The sequence below is a fragment of the Bubalus bubalis genome, chromosome 3, assembly GCF_019923935.1.
Source record: "Bubalus bubalis isolate 160015118507 breed Murrah chromosome 3, NDDB_SH_1, whole genome shotgun sequence".
In the NCBI taxonomy this organism is placed as follows: Eukaryota; Metazoa; Chordata; class Mammalia; order Artiodactyla; family Bovidae; genus Bubalus; species Bubalus bubalis.
Genome location: NC_059159.1, coordinates 155,509,903 through 155,527,195, shown reverse-complemented (window position 1 = coordinate 155,527,195; position 17,293 = coordinate 155,509,903). Strand labels below are relative to the sequence as shown.

Below are 17,293 nucleotides of genomic sequence, written 5' to 3'. Positions count from 1 at the left end.
AAGCTAAAAGTATAAAGAAAACTCTCCAAGCAAATATCTCTTACAAGCTAATGGTTAAATTTGAAAGTTTGGGTTTGCTAGTCTCTGATGATGTTCAAAGTGTTGAGGTGCTTGTGATAATGTCAAAAAGTCACTGAATTAGGCAAGGATTATCAAATATTACAATAAGAAAAGGAGCTTTTGGCGATGGCAATGAGATAGACTAGGGAGTAGAGAACTCTGATGACCCCACAGGCTGAAATTAGTCAGGCTTAATATTTCTTCTCTCAGATAGGCCTTACTCTTTTTCTAATACATATCTCAGTGTGGCTGAGTGGGTGGATACAGGATGAACCTGTATTCTGGTGGGCCATGGCTTAATGCAACCTTGCCCACATAAAGAACTAAGATGGAACTTGCCATGACTCAGAGCAGAAGCAAAATACTTTATCTTCTTAACTCCAAAGCTTCACCCTCTGACACTGTAATCTAGTTAGAGAAGTTAATGGTGCCTCAACAGAACTACCTCTTCCTAGGAGTGGAATAAAGAGCAAAAGCAATAGTTTCCAAGTTAATTTATTTTTTGAATCAGTAGACATAGTGCATAGTGGTAGGCACCTTTAATCAAGTTGAGTAATGAAGTTTTTAAGAAGAGAGGCAGTTGTTAAGAGACCAAAAAATGACTTCAATGTTGGATGCTGGCAGATTAATATTTTTACTTAATTTCACCAAATGAAAAACTACTCTAAACAAATATTTTAATGCCACTGGATGAAATCAGAATAGAAATTTGTAGAGGAACATAGATAAAACACAACACTAAGAACCACTGAGTCTAGGCTACTGGCTGTACTCTCCTGGATTTTGTTTGTTTTTGAGTATTTAAAACTAACTGATTTTAATCTTTGGTTTCCTAAGTGGTCTTGCAAAGGTATATAGCCATGCTTTTATGGATTAGAAATCAAAATAATTGAAGATCTTATTTCTAACTGATATACTGCACATAATTCTGAATAATATCCCACCTTGTTCTAGTGGACACTTTTGTGTATACTACATAGGATGCCACCAACCGTCACAGGGAAGGAGTCTCATTTAAAATATATCTATATAAGATACAAGTCTAAATGTCACAGGAATCCCTGAATTATGTCTGTAGGCTTAAGTCCAAGAAAATAAAAACTGAATTTCTAGATTATTAACTCACATTACACACATACATACATACAAACACAAACATTTTGGATACATGAGATCTCTTAAGAAAACAGAGCTCACGTGAGACAGCCAGCTGAATGCCACACATTCACTCTTATTTCATAGTCTAGAATCGTTGCTAGTTGAAGCAACCATTTGGGAATTACTTTTCCCAACCTTCCTTGCCACTAGGTAGTGCCACATGAATGAGTTTTCTGACCAACTAAATGTGTGCAAAACTAATAATATAAGCCCATAAAAACTGACCAAATCTTATTTTCCTTTCTCTCTTTCCTCATCATCTGACTGAACGTGAACCCTCAGAGCAAGCTTGGAAGTCATGTGTTGAATCTAAGTGATGGGTATTTGGCTTTTCATTGTAATATTTTAAAAATATTTTCATTTGTTTTATTTGTGCTCTCCTCCCTTAGCTGGGCTGACTTTGGGGAGGCTATCTTCAGGGAGAAAGCAGCCGTGCTCCACTCCTCCTCTCAGTTCAGTTCAGTTCAGTTGCTCAGTTGTGTCCGACTCTTTGTGACCCCATGAACCGCAGCACGCCAGGCCTCCCTGTCCATCACCAACTCCCAGAGTCCACCCAAATCCATGTTCATTGTGTAGGTGATGCCATCCAACCATCTCATCCTCTGTTGTCCCCTTCTTCTCCTGCCCTCAATCTTTCCCAGCATCAGGGTCTTTCAAATGAGTTAGCTCTCCGCATCAGGTGGCCAAAGTATTGAAGTTTTAGCTTCAACATCAGTCCCTTCAGTGAACACCCAGGACTAATCTCCACTCCTCCTCTAGTTCCCTAATTTGTATCCCTTCCCTCCCATATTTCTAACCATGGTTTCTGACATGACCAGTAGACAGGACAAGAATGAGCAAGGGCAATAGACTATTTCTTTCTTGACTGGTACTATACCAAGCAAGCTGTTATCAAATTCTCTATATGGTGGGGAAATAAAGACTACATTTTCTGAACCTGCCTGGGAATGCAGGAGATGTCTTGTAAGAGGTGTGGGTTCAATCCCTGGGTCAGAAGGATCCCTGGAGGAGAGCCTGGCAACCTACTCCAGTATTCTTGCCTGGAGAATCCCATGGAAAGAGAAGTCTGGTAGGCTACAGTCCATGGGGTCACAAACAGTCAGACATGACTGAGTGACTAATACTTCAAGTAATTCAGTAATTTGTGCTGGGAAAAGTGACTACTCATAAATATATTTTAAAATCTCTCTATAAAATAATATTTTCCAGATGGAAAAAATGTACAAAATTAAGTTATAAAATTTGGAAGGAAACATGGAAAACTGTCGTCATGGCCTCAGAGTATGGAAGGATTTCTTAAATAATTCAAAAAGCACAAACATAAATACATTTAAAAGTATCATTACTAAAAATACCTGTATTTAGCAACCCCCCCCCCCATGGAGAAAGCGTTTATAGTATATATAATTGGTTAAGGCTAAATGGATACACACACAAATATATATTCTATAAATTAGTAGCAAAATATAATAAAACACTATTTAAAAAGAAGAAAGCAATCCCAAACCTAAGAATGTAGAGAAAAGGGTGAGACTATTAATTAAACCCATCTCTTTGGGAAACAAAGTTGAAGATGTGCATATTCTCAAGTCCCTGTTTAGGTGTATACTTTGGCTCTTTGCAATCTTGTTTATTGTAGCTGAAAATAGGCTTCATCTTTATTATTTACTGATAGAGATAGAGTAATAAATTATTCTGAACTCACATACAACTTAAAATGAAAAAACTGAATGTAAACTAATCCACAAGGATAATTTCCAAAAACTAAAAATGTTTCGAGAACAAAAAAAAGGATGTGTCCTTTTCTTCAGGGCATGTTTTTCATCCTGGAGTAACTCTGCCCCTCTAGCCTTAGCATTCTCTCTCTTTTGAAGAGCACCTGTCATAGGATTTAGATATGTTTCAAAGAGTCTATTTTCTAGATTCAGCCATGCATAGACAGTTCTTGGGAGTACAGTAATCCTGAAGGCATTTGAATCTGTGAAAGTCTCTGCTTTTTAAAATAATGACTTTAATTTGTTCACTGGAAGGAATCTGTCCAGTGAGATCTCTAGGCTCATCACAGATTTTTGTCATACTAACTTGCCTTTGCCAGTTTATTTCTACTTTTTTCTTTAGGAATGGTATCATTTCTCTTGTCCCAATTTCAGAGATGTCCTCTGCTTTGCTACCATTTTGTTCTACTGAACATATTTGTTTTTATCAGCAAGTTTCTTGCAATTCTTGTAGTTCCTTGATGAATTTGAGTAGTAGCTATCTCATGACCTCTTTCCTATAATTATCTTAAGTCTCTTCACTGGGAATTATTTTCAATCCTGTGCCCCCAAAGGTTGCAAACAGAACAAACAAGAAACATCAGATCGGTTGACTAAATAATTTCAGCTGCTCCTAATAGTCCCCACATTGAATTACCCCTGTCTCTAAGAGAAATAAGGTTTGGTCATCTTTCTCAGACACGTGTCCAATATGTCATCTCTCAGCTGGTAAATTGAGAAACTAGTAAACTAGGCTGCCTTAAGAAGAGAAGAAATGTGAATTATTTTATGTCTTACAATTATCAGAAGATACGCTTAGGAAAAGTGCATAAGAAGCTCTTTCTGAAGATCTTAAATATGCCTTTATAGTCAGCGCAAAAGTTTTGTTTAGATTTTGCATTTCTGAATGTAGTCACTAAAGAGTAGAAATTTTCTTGATTTCTAAGAACCCATTTTGCAATTTGAGAAACTTCCTTTGAGATTGCTCTGATTTGAGCTAAAAACTTCCTTTAGCTTTTAAGACCAGTTAAATAAGGTGAAGGGAGACATCTAAAGACTTTATGAAACTAGACAATCAATCTGAGTTGAAAAGACTTTTCTTTCCACTCTTCTCTTTAATTAGACTATGCTTTTCTCTTAATTTTTGAATAATTTCTTTTCCCAAACCACAATGTCTCCATGTTCAGAAAAACTGAAAACTGCCAGCCAATATTCAAATATTTGGTCTGGTGTTCATAACTGCTAAACATTGCAAATTTTGGAAATGCCTAGACAACTGTTCCTGGGTATCTTCTATTACTCCCAAATCTACATCTATCCACATATATATGTATTTATGAACTTTTTTCTCTATTGTTTGTTAATCTCTTTGTTAAATGACTGACAGTGTTAATATTCATATATCAGTTTTGAGAAAATGTAACAGCACAAAGATTGCATTGTTTTCCATCAGGAACCTGGAGAAACGAACACAGAAGTATGGTGCATAAGATATTCACTGTCCTCCTTACCCACTCACAGCTATAGGCTGTACAGTGTTAATCATAAAAGCATAATCATAATCACAACCTAAATTTTTAAGGACACAGAGCTTCCTCTGGCATTAAAATTAAAAAGTTCTGAGAAAAAGATCAAAATTACTCTGACTCTATCTTGATTATTTAATATTAGCAAATACAATAGTTAACAAATAATGAATTGTTCTTTACTAATAATTGTAATGGAGTGGTTAGGAGTTTGGTAAAGCATTAGAATATATTACTCACTCATGTATATTCTGACTTCTTCTCTAAATATTTCCTTGTGTTTTTGTATGAGAACGTCTAGAACTATGTCTTTAGCAGATTCACTGCAGCTCTGTTCCAAATTCTTTTCATTCTGGGAACCAGACAGAAGGAGCAAATGCAATTATACATACATGCAACATACAACAAAGAGAAAAAATATATATAGTATACTGATTTTTAAAATTTTAATAGAAGTGACAATCACAACTTTTGATCTCTCATTGGTCAAAGAAACTGACATGAATAAGGAAAATATTGATGGAATATGAAACATAATCCTCCTGCGGGGAGAGATACCGAAGGAAGAGGAAAAAAGTCAACCCGTCACACCCTTCATAAGCTTATTTTTATTACTCTGTCTGCTAAAAGTACTTCCTATTATTTTTCACAACTTGCTGTTTCCTCATGTGTTGTGTTTGTATGCGACCTGAAAATTTAAATCTGCCAGAATCCCATGTTTTGATTCTTTTCTTGGCAATTTTCTACTCATTCTTTAGGAACTATAAGACCTTTTATGGGACCTTTATAGGCCCATTTGAGCATCAATAAACTATGTGGTATATTTAGAATTACTTTTATTGAGAAATTTCTCATAAGTGCATAACTCTTTTCATTACTTTCATTATAGCCACAGCTGGATATGTTAATGAATCTCTGAGGCTTGTACAGTCACAGCCTCCAAAGTTGGAGGTGCCAGAGTTGGAAATAATAACCATGTTTTATTGTAAGTGGTGCCGGCCAGTTAAACAGAAGACCAACAGAGGGAGCCCTGTCTTTGCTTCTGTTTAAAGGCAGATATATTGATTTCTCGAGTTCCCTAATGTGGAGAACAAACCCACCACCGTACCTCATCAGGTACAAGATTTCCTAACAGGCCGAGGACTGAGTGTCAAAAGATCAGTGTAATTAGGATATTATTTGGTATGATTATATATTATTTGGCATATTCAAAGCATAACATTTAGTGTGCTACTCTTTTCTTACAGGTAGCAACCCCCAAATGGTGTTCCTGTCTATGCAATGTAATAGTTTCCCCTCACATACTGTCTTTAGTTCATCAGTCTTGTTCTTCCATGAAAATAGTTTGGTGATGTCCAGACCACCTTTCATACCATAGCAGAGAAACCACTGTGATTGCGATAAAGTTCTGCGGTTACAAAAGACTATAGGGTAAAGTGTCAGAGACATAAATGGAAAGGATCAGAACACTCTTGCTCTTCTCCCGTACTTCTGGGAATTTCTCAGACTCTGTGTCTCTGGGGGCTTTAGTTAGCTCTAGAATTTCATAAACCCGAGCCTACCTGAGTTTTATGAAGGTTTTGTGGTTTTCTGTTACTGTAAGGAGAGATGAGAACTAATAGAACCTCCAACAGCTAGTAAATATATGATAAATGTGTTAAATTATGAAATTTGAAAGTCAGAGAGGACTTGAGAAATGATCCAATCTAGAGGATGCTAAGGAGAAGGTAGTGGCACCCCACTCCAGTACTCTTGCCTGGAGGATCCCATGGACGGAGGAGCCTGGTAGGCTGCAGTCTATGGGGTCGCTCAGAGTCGGACACAACTGAGTGACTTCACTTTCACGCATTGGAGAAGGAAATGGCAGCCCACTCCAGGATTCTTGCCTGGAAAATCCCAGGGACGGGGGAGCCTGGTGGGCTGCCGTCTACGGGGTCACACAGAGTCGGACACGACTGAAGCGACTTAGCAGCAGCAGAGGATGCTAAACATTGCTGAGCACCAGAACCATGTTGGTGGATTTTTAAATTATGTATGCTCGAGTCAAAACTGCAGGGAAACTAATTTTGTGTCTCTGAAGGGCGGGGCAAAAGACTCAGTCATCAAATCCAAGCCTCTCTTTTCACTTTACCAGTTATCATCTCACGTCTGTTATCATCTCACGTCTATTATCATCCCACAGTGTTCAATTCAGGAAGCTACAGAGAGCAGGTGCATATAAATGTGATTGAATGACATCAAGTACACATCCAGAATCCTTTTTTTTTTTTTTTGCTGACAGCACATCCCAGGTTGTGTTATAATCTAGACAGACACCTAGGATATTCTTTCAGCATGTAACATTTAAGTCAGCTTCCTTGCTTTTGATGGACATGTCTGATTCTTACCTACTCATTCCCACCCAGGTTGCAGAGTGAGAGAGTAACCTGAATATCACCATCTACCACCACCACCAAAAAATAAAAATCTCTGAAAGGAATTTCTGTTTCACCTACTCAGCTAAAAAATAATGCTCAGGAATATCCTGGGATATTTCTCAACTCCTCATCCCAATACAAAATTTTAATTTTATGACTCAATGTAATAAATAATTTTGGGTACTACTATATGCCAAGTACTCTGCTAGGTGATGGATTACGTGATCTTAATTGCACTGATGAGAGCATGCAAGTTCATAGCAGATGATGGAGCTAGTTATCATCCTATTGGCATCCTTGCCCCTCACACTCAGCTTAATTATGTGCCCCTAATGTGTTCAGGGATGCAATTTCAATGCCTTGGTGCACTTTACCTCCAGAGCTTTTCTCTCTGTCAAGGTTACATTGAACAAATATCATTTTTTTACCCTGCCCTCTGGTTTATGGTTCTTTTCTCTGGCTATGACCCATTGTGCTTTTTTCCCCCTCAGTTCTACTTATGAAATCTAAAACACTTTTAACTAATTTCCAGACTTTTTTGCCTTTTGAAAATAGTTGCATTCAATTCTTAATGAGTTATTTAGAAGAGAGTACCACTACCTCCTTTGTAAAAGGAATCTGAATTAAATTTAAAGTTTCTGCCACAGATTCAGGTAGTCATACTGCAAACACCACCGACTATTCTAAATCAGCCCAGTTAATTCTTGGGTGCCATACTGACTGGTTCTGAGACAAATTTGGTTTTGTTCTGTACTCTTGCCATTGTTGATGTCTTGCTACTAATGTTGACCAAGAGTCATCATGACAGAATTGTCATTACCTGATCTTATGTGATTTGGTCAGTGCTGCTTACTTTGTTGTCACATCAACATAATCAGTGAATTGTATGTATTGTTGGTACCAATCATGTTGAATTTACTTGCTTTTCACAGTGTCTTTTAAAAGATTGTTATAATTTACTATTTAAATAAAAATATATGCATGCATAATGTCCTGAGCACAGAACAGCATGACTCTAAGTATAAAATATCTAAAAGTATTCTTTAAATGAATTATCAAATTAATATTCTAAGTGAAAAGAAAATCATGTGATAGTGTCACTGGTAGAAAATTTTTTTTCTTTTTTAGTGGTGTATAAAATGTTTTGTTTCACACTTACATTTTTTAAGAGGAGGCACTGTACCTAACAAATACTGTATGGCCTAACTTTTCATTCTGCCTGAGATGGCCAAGTGACTTAGTTCCACACATTGAGATATGATCAGAAGTCATTGGGTTGGGATTTTAAAAAAGACAAATGAGAAAAAGTTACTCCTTTAAATGGGTAAACTTAACTGGCAAATGTTGTCTTCCATCTTCCTCACCAAAATGAAGACTTGATAACAGAACATGAGTATCTTTCTTAAGATGATGTGACCTGGGATATAGATAAGGATGATAGAACTATAGGAGCAACCTGAGTATTTTATGAATTTGTGAGGCCAAGATACCAGCCCTGGACTTCCTGAAAACACCCTGGTATATGAGAAATATCAAATCTTAAATTTTCACTGTTTTTTCAGGGATCTGTAATTAACCTCATCACAAATTTTGATACTATACACAGATTTAAGTAAAAATAAAATAAAATTTACAAAACTTCAATAGCATCCCAATGAGATTATTTCTAAGCAGCTCAGTAAGAATGGTTTTCCAGGATGTTTTATTTTACTCGTATAAATAATACAGGTTCATTGTATTTGAATATATAGATGAATAAACTGATACAAGTTATCATCTAAATTCCCAACACTAGATTACTAATTAATGCTTTCCAGTGTAAATAATGGAGAAGACGATGGCACCCCACTCCAGTACTCTTGCCTGGAAAACCCCATGGACGGAGGAGCTTGGTGGGCTGCAGTCCACTGGGTCGCGAAGGGTTGGACATGACTGAGCGGCTTCACTTTCACTTTTCACTTTCATGCTTTGGAGAAGGAAATGGCAACCCTCTCCAGTGTTCTTGCCCAGAGAATCCCAGGGATGGGGGAGCCTGGTGGGCTGCCATCTGTGGTGTTGCACAGAGTCAGACACGACTGAGGCGACTTAGCAGCAGCAGCAGCAGCAGCAATGTAAATAATAAATATAAACTAATACTTATTAGGTTCAAACTTTTATAAAGATAGGTTAAAATATCCAATACATATGCTGAAATCAAAGTGAATAATTTAAGTGTTCATTATATTAATACTATTCTTTTCATTTTTAAGTAGGCTTAAAATTGTTCAGGTTAGATATTATATATACCCATGTATATATGTGTATATATAAAGCTTCCTTGTATGTTTTCCAGAACATTTGACTGACAAATACTATAGGTGGAGAAATGTTTGCACTTCCTTCAGTGCTTCCTTGGGCAAAGTCAGGATTCCAGCACTGAGAACTAAATATCTGAGTCTTTTTTGCTGAGCCTAGTCCATAACTATCTTTACACAGAGACTTAAAGAAATTCTTTTATTTATTCTTCCTTTCCCCATCCTAGAAATTATATCCCTCAAGCATATACTCACTGCCCAGTTTAAAAACAGAAACAAAAATTCTTACAATGCAGAGGTGTGTTATACAATAAAAGTAATTAGAATCCTTTGGATTTGAATAAAAAAGGAACCTTCTGTAGTGAGGCAGAATTATCAGAAAATGCCTACTCTCAAGTATATTCACATTTGATAAGTGAAATGGCTTTCAATATGTTGTTAGGAATCTCACAGTAGATCATTAATGAGCTAGTCCCCATAACTGATTACAAGTCAGTTCTAGCAAGGGATGTAATTAAAGTCTCAGATGTTTTGATTTTCATGAATAGAAGTTTGTCCTCCCTTGGTGCCTTTTATCCATGCTCAGAGTTCTTTGCAATTATTAGCTCATTAGTCCTAGTGGATTTTTTAATTTAATTGTAAATTAGTAGACCCTACAGAGTTAAATATAAAACAAACAGAATGTTAATAGCCCATTTCATGAATATATATACCAATGACTCAACCTTTATTATCTTAACATATACATTAATAGTATGAGCAGTGACTTCAGCTCCCTTCTAAGGCACAGTTCCATGCTTCACACATATCATTAATCCATCGATTGTCTCAACTTGAAAGCTTCTTTTTTTAATACACTATTCCAAAGTTTAGCTTTTGGTAGAATTTCTATATATGTTCATCTCACTATTTTGGTATATTAATGTAGTAAAATCTCATACTTTTGAGATAAACATTTTTTGATACATACTTTGATTACTGAGATATCCCTGTAATTGTTTTTCAAGGATTTTATATTGTCATTTCTTGTAGTGATGCCTTCAACCTGAGAAGGAAATCCTGGACATTCCCAACGTTTCCAGGGGCCTGAGAAACGTTTGGATTTATATAGAAGAGAAAATATCAGGTATAACTGAAAGACTGAAAGAGTACAAATATTTATCACATGGATATATAGCGAAGTGAACTCTGATGCCCCTGAAATTGATAGAATACAGGGACCTATACTGTTAACAGTTGGAGTTCATTCTACTCAACTTCCTTTCATCCTCCAATTCTAACTTCCCCACGAGACTCACCCCTTCCCTCAGTCTGTTCCAGTGCTGTCGGTCCATTCCTGGGACAGTGAGCCTGTGTTTGACTAAACCCTGGCTAGAGTATTGCTTTCAGCTGACCATGGTGATAGTTCCATGTATTAGTTTCCTGATATTGTCATAACGAAGTACCACAGACTGAGTGGCTTGAGCAATGGAAAGTTATTGCCTTACGGTCTGACAGTTCCAAAATTAAGGCAGCAGCAGAGTTAGTTTCTTCTGGAAGCTGTGAAGGAGAATCTGGTCCATGTCTCTCAGTTGGCTTCTGGTGTTTTGATGGAAATCTTTGGCATTTCTTGAATTCTTCTGCATCATCCCAGTCTCTCTGCTGTCACATGGCATCCTCCCTGTGTGCCTTTGTGTCTACATATTTCTCCTTTACAGGAAAATAGGACACCAGTCATTTAGGATTAGGGACTCACCTTCCTCCTATATGACCTCATCTTAACTAATTACATTTGCAATGACCTTGTTTCCAAACAGGGTAACCATCACAGGTCCTGAGTGGGGTAAGACTTCAGCATATGGTTATTTATAAGGGGACATAGTGTAATCCATAAGAGTCCAAAATAAATGCATAAGCTAATGAGACTCAGTGAAATACAATAAAAAATTCACTGTGAATCCTAAGAAATGTCTTCAGTCTTTCCTCCACAAGAAAATGCAGTCATATAATAGGGGCTGGGTGGGAGAGAGGGTCTGTGGAAAATGTATCTATTGTTGTGGAAGCAAAGCCAAGAAATGAAGATAGAAATGTCTATTTGCTTCTTATTGAACACTGGATAAAACCATATCTGAAGCCAAATAACCCCTTAATTGTTCAGCTATATGGGTGAAAATATCCCCCCCCCTTTGTTAAGCCTGTATTAGTATCACTTTCTTCCAATTACCACAGAAATAGAGTCAAGAATAATATGATTAAAGAGTAGGATTAGTATAGAACAGTCTTATGGACTCTGTGAGAGAGGGAGAGGGTGGGAAGATTTGGGAGAATGGCATTGAAACATGTAAAATATCATGTATGAAACGAGTTGCCAGTCCAGGTTCGATGCACGATACTGGATGCTTGGGGCTGGTGCACTGGGATGACCCAGAGGGATGGAATGGGGAGGGAGGAGGGAGGAGGGTTCAGGATGGGGAACACATGTATACCTGTGGCGGATTCATTTTGATATTTGGCAAAACTAATACAGTTATGTAAAGTTTAAAAATAAAATTTAAAAAAAAAAAAAAATAAAAAATTATTCAGCCATTAAAAAGAATACATTTGAATCAGTTCTAATGAGGTGGATGAAACTGGAGCCTATTATACAGAGTGAAGTAAGCCAGAAGGAAAAAACACCAATACAGTATACTAATGCATATATATGGAATTTAGAAAGATGGTAACAATAACCCTGTGTACGAGACAGCAAAAGAGACACTGATGTATAGAACAGTCTTATGGACTCTGTGGGAGAGGGAGAGGGTGGGAAGATTTGGGAGAATGGCATTGAAACATGTAAAATATCATGTATGAAACGAGTTGCCAGTCCAGGTTCGATGCACGATACTGGATGCTTGGGGCTGGTGCACTGGGATGACCCAGAGGGATGGAATGGGGAGGGAGGAGGGAGGAGGGTTCAGGATGGGGAACACATGTATACCTGTGAGGATTCATTTTGATATTTGGCAAAACTAATACAATTTTGTAAAGTTTAAAAAAAAAAAGAGTAGGATTAGAGATGGAGTATTCATGTGAACTACAAAAAGAAGGGTGATGGAATGAATAATTCCTTTCTGCTTTTGTATTATTTTCGATCAGACTCAACTTGATGAGTTCCTGCACAGGAATATGTAGTGCCTTGAAAGCACAAGTGAATCTAATCATTTTGTTTCTATGAAATATTGAATCCCTTCACACAACAGCAATAGACTAAGGCACAATTTCCTTTAACAACAAATCTCCTAGCAAAGAATCAAGGTACATGCTTCCAAACGCTAGGTCCATGCCTTGCTGGGAATAAAGAGACAATCAAACTAAGGGCAAGAGGATTAGTACAGAGCTAACAGCCTTATAGGTCAAATGCAATTAGAGTCAGTGACCTTGAAAAGTGGTCTTCCATCAGAGACAGTGTCCAAACAGTGAAATTAGAGATGCATGCTGATTCTAAGGGAAAGCAGTTCTTGGGAATGGGATGAGAACTTGACTTTCAGAGTGCATGATGGTGATGATGTTAAGTCAGGCAAAGTAGAATCAACTCTGAGAAATATTTAGGAGCAGGGAAGAAGGGGAGCAAAGCCTAGTTTCCAAAAATATGGCAGAATGTGTTGTGGCTGGTTCTTCCACGAGTATCATTGACCATGGATCTTCAAAATACTTTAAGCACTCCAACACTTACTTTATGCACTAGGAACCCAAGGAGCCTAATGCCAGACCATCAATAGTCTTATGGTCTCTAGGGGTCTTTGATAGTGAAGTGGTTCCATTCAGAGAAGAGACTTATGCCAAAATTATCAAGGGGGTGCCCGGTATCCTAATTCTAATTTCCATATCTTATTCATTTGCTAAATGCGTACCATAGATTTGAAGATAGATTAGCTTCTCATTGGTCTTGGGTAAAATACAAAGCAATGGTCAATAAGAACAGAAAGGAGAATAGGAATAAGAAATCGACAGTATAAAAAGCAAAGAAGATGACACTGTACAGAGACTTCCAATGTAACAGTGTATAAGAAGCATAACTTCATGATATTTCTAGTAATTCTGAGAACTCTGGAAAGAGTTCAATGCATAAGTAAGGGTACTCAGCCTTGGGACCTCACACTTCTAAGTTTCAGTCTCACTGCCTAACAGTAGCCTTCTGATACAGGCATGACTGTATTGGACAATTTCTATGCCTTGTGTCTGGTCTTCTTCAGCCATGTTTTAAGCCAGCCATTGTTGTAACAACTAACTTCCTTTAATAAACATATAATCTTAGAGCACCTCAGCTTTGCCTGTCTGCATGCCTTCTGTTTTGTACCCCAGGTCTTCTCTGACACTGTGGTGTGGGATGCTTGTATGAACTGGGTGGCAAACTGGAGTGCCAGAGAGTAAGCACATGCTGGGGCCATCCTTGACCACTGGAGGAAGGGAGCTGGTACATGAATGCCTTCCTCTTTTTTCCTTCCAGTGAGCAATTTGGAGGCACATTCTACATTGCTCTTCAGAAGATTCCAGCTTAAACTAGCTCCATTGTCCATAGCAGTGACCAAATCAAGAACACTCCTTGTCCTATTCCCTGGAATTACCCCTCCCCCAAAGTACTTGCATTCAAGACCTTATCTCAGACCCCAATTTCTGAGGGAAGCTCAGGCTACCAAAATTACCTTCTAGTTTCTCTGTATGTTTTACAGCTAGAATCTCATTGTGGTTCAGGGGACTAATCACTTGTAAATCTCTAAAGCTTTTTACAGTGAAGGACACAAAAAAGAGTTGCTGACATGTGAGAGGCAACAATTCATGCCAAAGCTGGCAATTGAGAATATCAAGTGTTGTGATTTGGGTTTGATCTCGGGTGGCCTCAGCCTGCAGTGGCTTGGAATGGGGCTTGGGTTCCCAGCTGGAGACTGGGGCTGGGTTGCAGTGGTGAAAGCACCAGACCCTAGCCACTAGACCAGTGGTCAGTGGCAAGAGCCCTGGCCCTTTGGCTATACAGAAAAGAATTCCCACAAAGACGGACAGTGGTGAAATAAGTGAAGTATTTGTTAAGAGGAAAAAGAGTACAGTACATGTAGATAGACACACGGGAGAACTCAGGGAGAGAGTCGCTGAGTTGCACCCTTGTGGCAGTTTTAATTACTTTTCTGACATATTTCTTCCAAGTTCCGTTTAGCCAATCACTTTGATTTGCCTGGTTCACAGTCCATATTTGGTATAACTCAGGATCCTCCCATGTGTGCACACATATCTCTTAGCGAAGATGGATTTTACCAAAAAGGCGTATGGGTAGGGAACATCCCTTGGCATCACTCCCCTTTGGCCTCCAATGAAATTTTCTGAGAATGTGCGGTCAGGGAGGTCTCCTGACTTCAAGAATAGGAAATATGTGGTCTAGGCAGGGCCTGGCCTTCTCCTTTAATCATCCTACTATTCTCATCTTGGAGTTTCCATCCATAGGGAATGATTCTCCAATCACTTTACCTAGTGTGTGCTTAGTTACTCAGTTGTGTCTGACTCTTTGTGACCCCATGGACTGTTGCCCACCAGGACCATCTGTCCATGGGGATTCTCCAGGCAAGCATACTAGAGTGGGTTGGCATGCCCTCCTCCAGGGGATCTTCCCAACCCAGGGATCAAACCCAGGTCTCCCGCTTTGCAGGCAGATTCTTTACCATCTGAGTCACCAGGGAAGCCCACTGTATCTGGGGGTGGCTCATCTACATCCTGCCTCAGGTTTGTATTTTAGATCTTCACTGTTTTCTCTATAATGTATGTTCTGATCAGAAGCCAACCAGTTCTGAACTGGTGTCATGGTTGCAATCGCTATGGTTGATGAAAATTCCTGTTTTGGATTTTCCACAGGAGCCTCCAGAGTGAATTTGGTGAACTACAGGTTAAGTCAGACCAATTGAAATTCTCCAAATTTGGTACTTAGCTTCACTTTATTGTAGATTTGCTTTTAGGGGGTATGTGAAAGAATGGGAGTGGTGATAGCAATTGATGCCACAAAGTACTTAACTATCTAAAATATTTTATTCCTAAACCTGATTACATGTAAAAATCACCTGGAGAAAAAATTTTTTTGAAATAATAATTCTTGAGCTCTACCCCAAAGGCCCTGACTCCATTGATCTAGGCAGAGATCCTGAGATCTATATTCTTAAAATCTTTCCAGGAGATTTTGATACATGGTCAAATTAGGGAAACAGTGATCTAAATAATTCATGAAGGATTTTAAGAGTACTTGTTACCTAAAACTATAAATTTTTCTATAATAGGGTTGGAAGCTTAGGCATTTTCCAAATCACATTTCCTTATTTTCGAGTGAGGAAAAGTCTTAACTTCTTGATTTGGGAAGGGAAGTTTAGAATTTAATTTTCAAAATAAAAGGTCTAATTTCATATGTTTTGATCTTTCTGAAGATTAACAGAGATAATTTTTTACATAGTTTCACTTGTAGGCATCTATAGACAGGCTTAGTTTTAAAGAAACGATGTCTAAGCGTAATCACAGATAGTAGAAAATGTACATGTTGGGCTTCCCTTGTAGCTCAGTTGGTAAAGAATCTGCCTGCAATGCAGGAGACCTGGGTTTGATTCCTGGGTTGTGAAGATCCCCTGGAGAAGGAAATGGTGACCCATGCCAGTTTTCTGGCCTGGAGAACCGCATGGACAGAAGAACCTGGCAGGCTATAGTCCATGGGATCACAGGAATTGGACACAACAGCAGTTAAGCAACAGCCACCAATATCTAGGTGTAATCATAGATAATAGAAAACGTACACGGTTAATTATAAATACTTCATCAAGTAATTAACATTAATTAACTATGCAATTAAGATGTTGATTGAGAGAGACAATTAAGTTGATTCTCAAATATGCATGCTCTTAAAGTATTCATTAACTAGTTCAAACATAACACATTTCCTAATAGACTCCCAGAAATAAATATGGTATTTCTTCTTCTTTTCAGATATTACCTTAATAAATGAATGCTTCTTTGTGTCCAGGTGAATCCATAGCTTCTTGAGATTGCAGTCAAGCCAGAGGGAGTGAGATGCTTAGCAAAAGGGTATAGGCTATTCTCTGAGAAACTGAAAACTGTTTTTTTGTTGTTGTTGTTGCTGTGCCTTTGTCTGTATTGATTGGCAGTGCTTTTGTGAACAACAAAAAAAGAAGTGGCAGAAATAAGTGGCATAAAAATATTAATAAGCAAGATTATAAATTGGCTTCTTGATATAATTTTTGTTGGGTAAGTTCCTTGGCTAAGGGATTTTCTAATGTGATCAACTTAATTTAGATGAAAAGAGATTTCTTATGAAAATTCAGTTAATTTGTAGAATTGTAAAACTTGAATTGTGACTATAGATTTCCTTTACCTATCTGTGGCAGAAATGTACAGTTACCATGGAAAATAAAAAGGAAAATACAACCATGGTGAATTCCGTCAAACTACAATGAAACTTATAGAAAGACAGCAAAATTGCTAATTGGAGATTTCTGTTCATTCATTTAATTATTCAGCCAACAAATATTTATTTATTATCTATTCTCTCAATTACTGTCCTAAACAGTAGGGACATATTAGTCAACAATATACATAGAACAAAATCCAAACCCAACTGGGGACTTACGTTTTGTATTTTCTACCCTTCTTACTAGAAAAATATCTATGAAATTACCACGGGTAACTAAGCATTACTGTGGTTGCTTGTCTGAATATAATGTCAAAGCAGAAATGAACCTGAAATTTGGTACAGACTGCAAAGGACAGTACCTGTGTTTCATCTTCACCTTCTTTTCGTTATGATTCATGGGGATGCCAAAAATCCTTAGAAGTATACATGGACTTACAGAAAATGTCCTATCGCTGAAGATTGCTGAGTGTGCTACCCATCTCAGTTTATGAAACCATCTAACCTGAACTGCCTGAATGAAAAATTTGGACATCTCATTTGGCTATGTAGCTGATATTCAGAAAATCTCAATAGAGTATATTTTAAATGATGTGAATATTTGACTAGTATTAAACTGAGAAATACTATAATAAGGGTCTTTGAGAAATTGGAGTCAGGTCAGCATTTTAAT

General features: G+C 37.7%; 1 long non-coding RNA gene across 2 annotated transcripts in view; it reads left to right on the top strand.

Moving 5' to 3' along the window:
* The window catches only part of LOC123332439, a 79,996-nt gene that overhangs the window by 19,056 nt on the left and 43,647 nt on the right, over positions 1-17,293 (top strand). The window contains exon 2 of one of the 2 annotated variants that reach the window (XR_006549230.2): positions 10,242-10,335. The exons of the other annotated variant lie outside the window; for it this stretch is intronic. This is a non-coding gene — a long non-coding RNA (uncharacterized LOC123332439). The remainder of the gene's footprint in view (positions 1-10,241; positions 10,336-17,293) is intronic. 2 annotated transcript variants of the gene reach the window in all.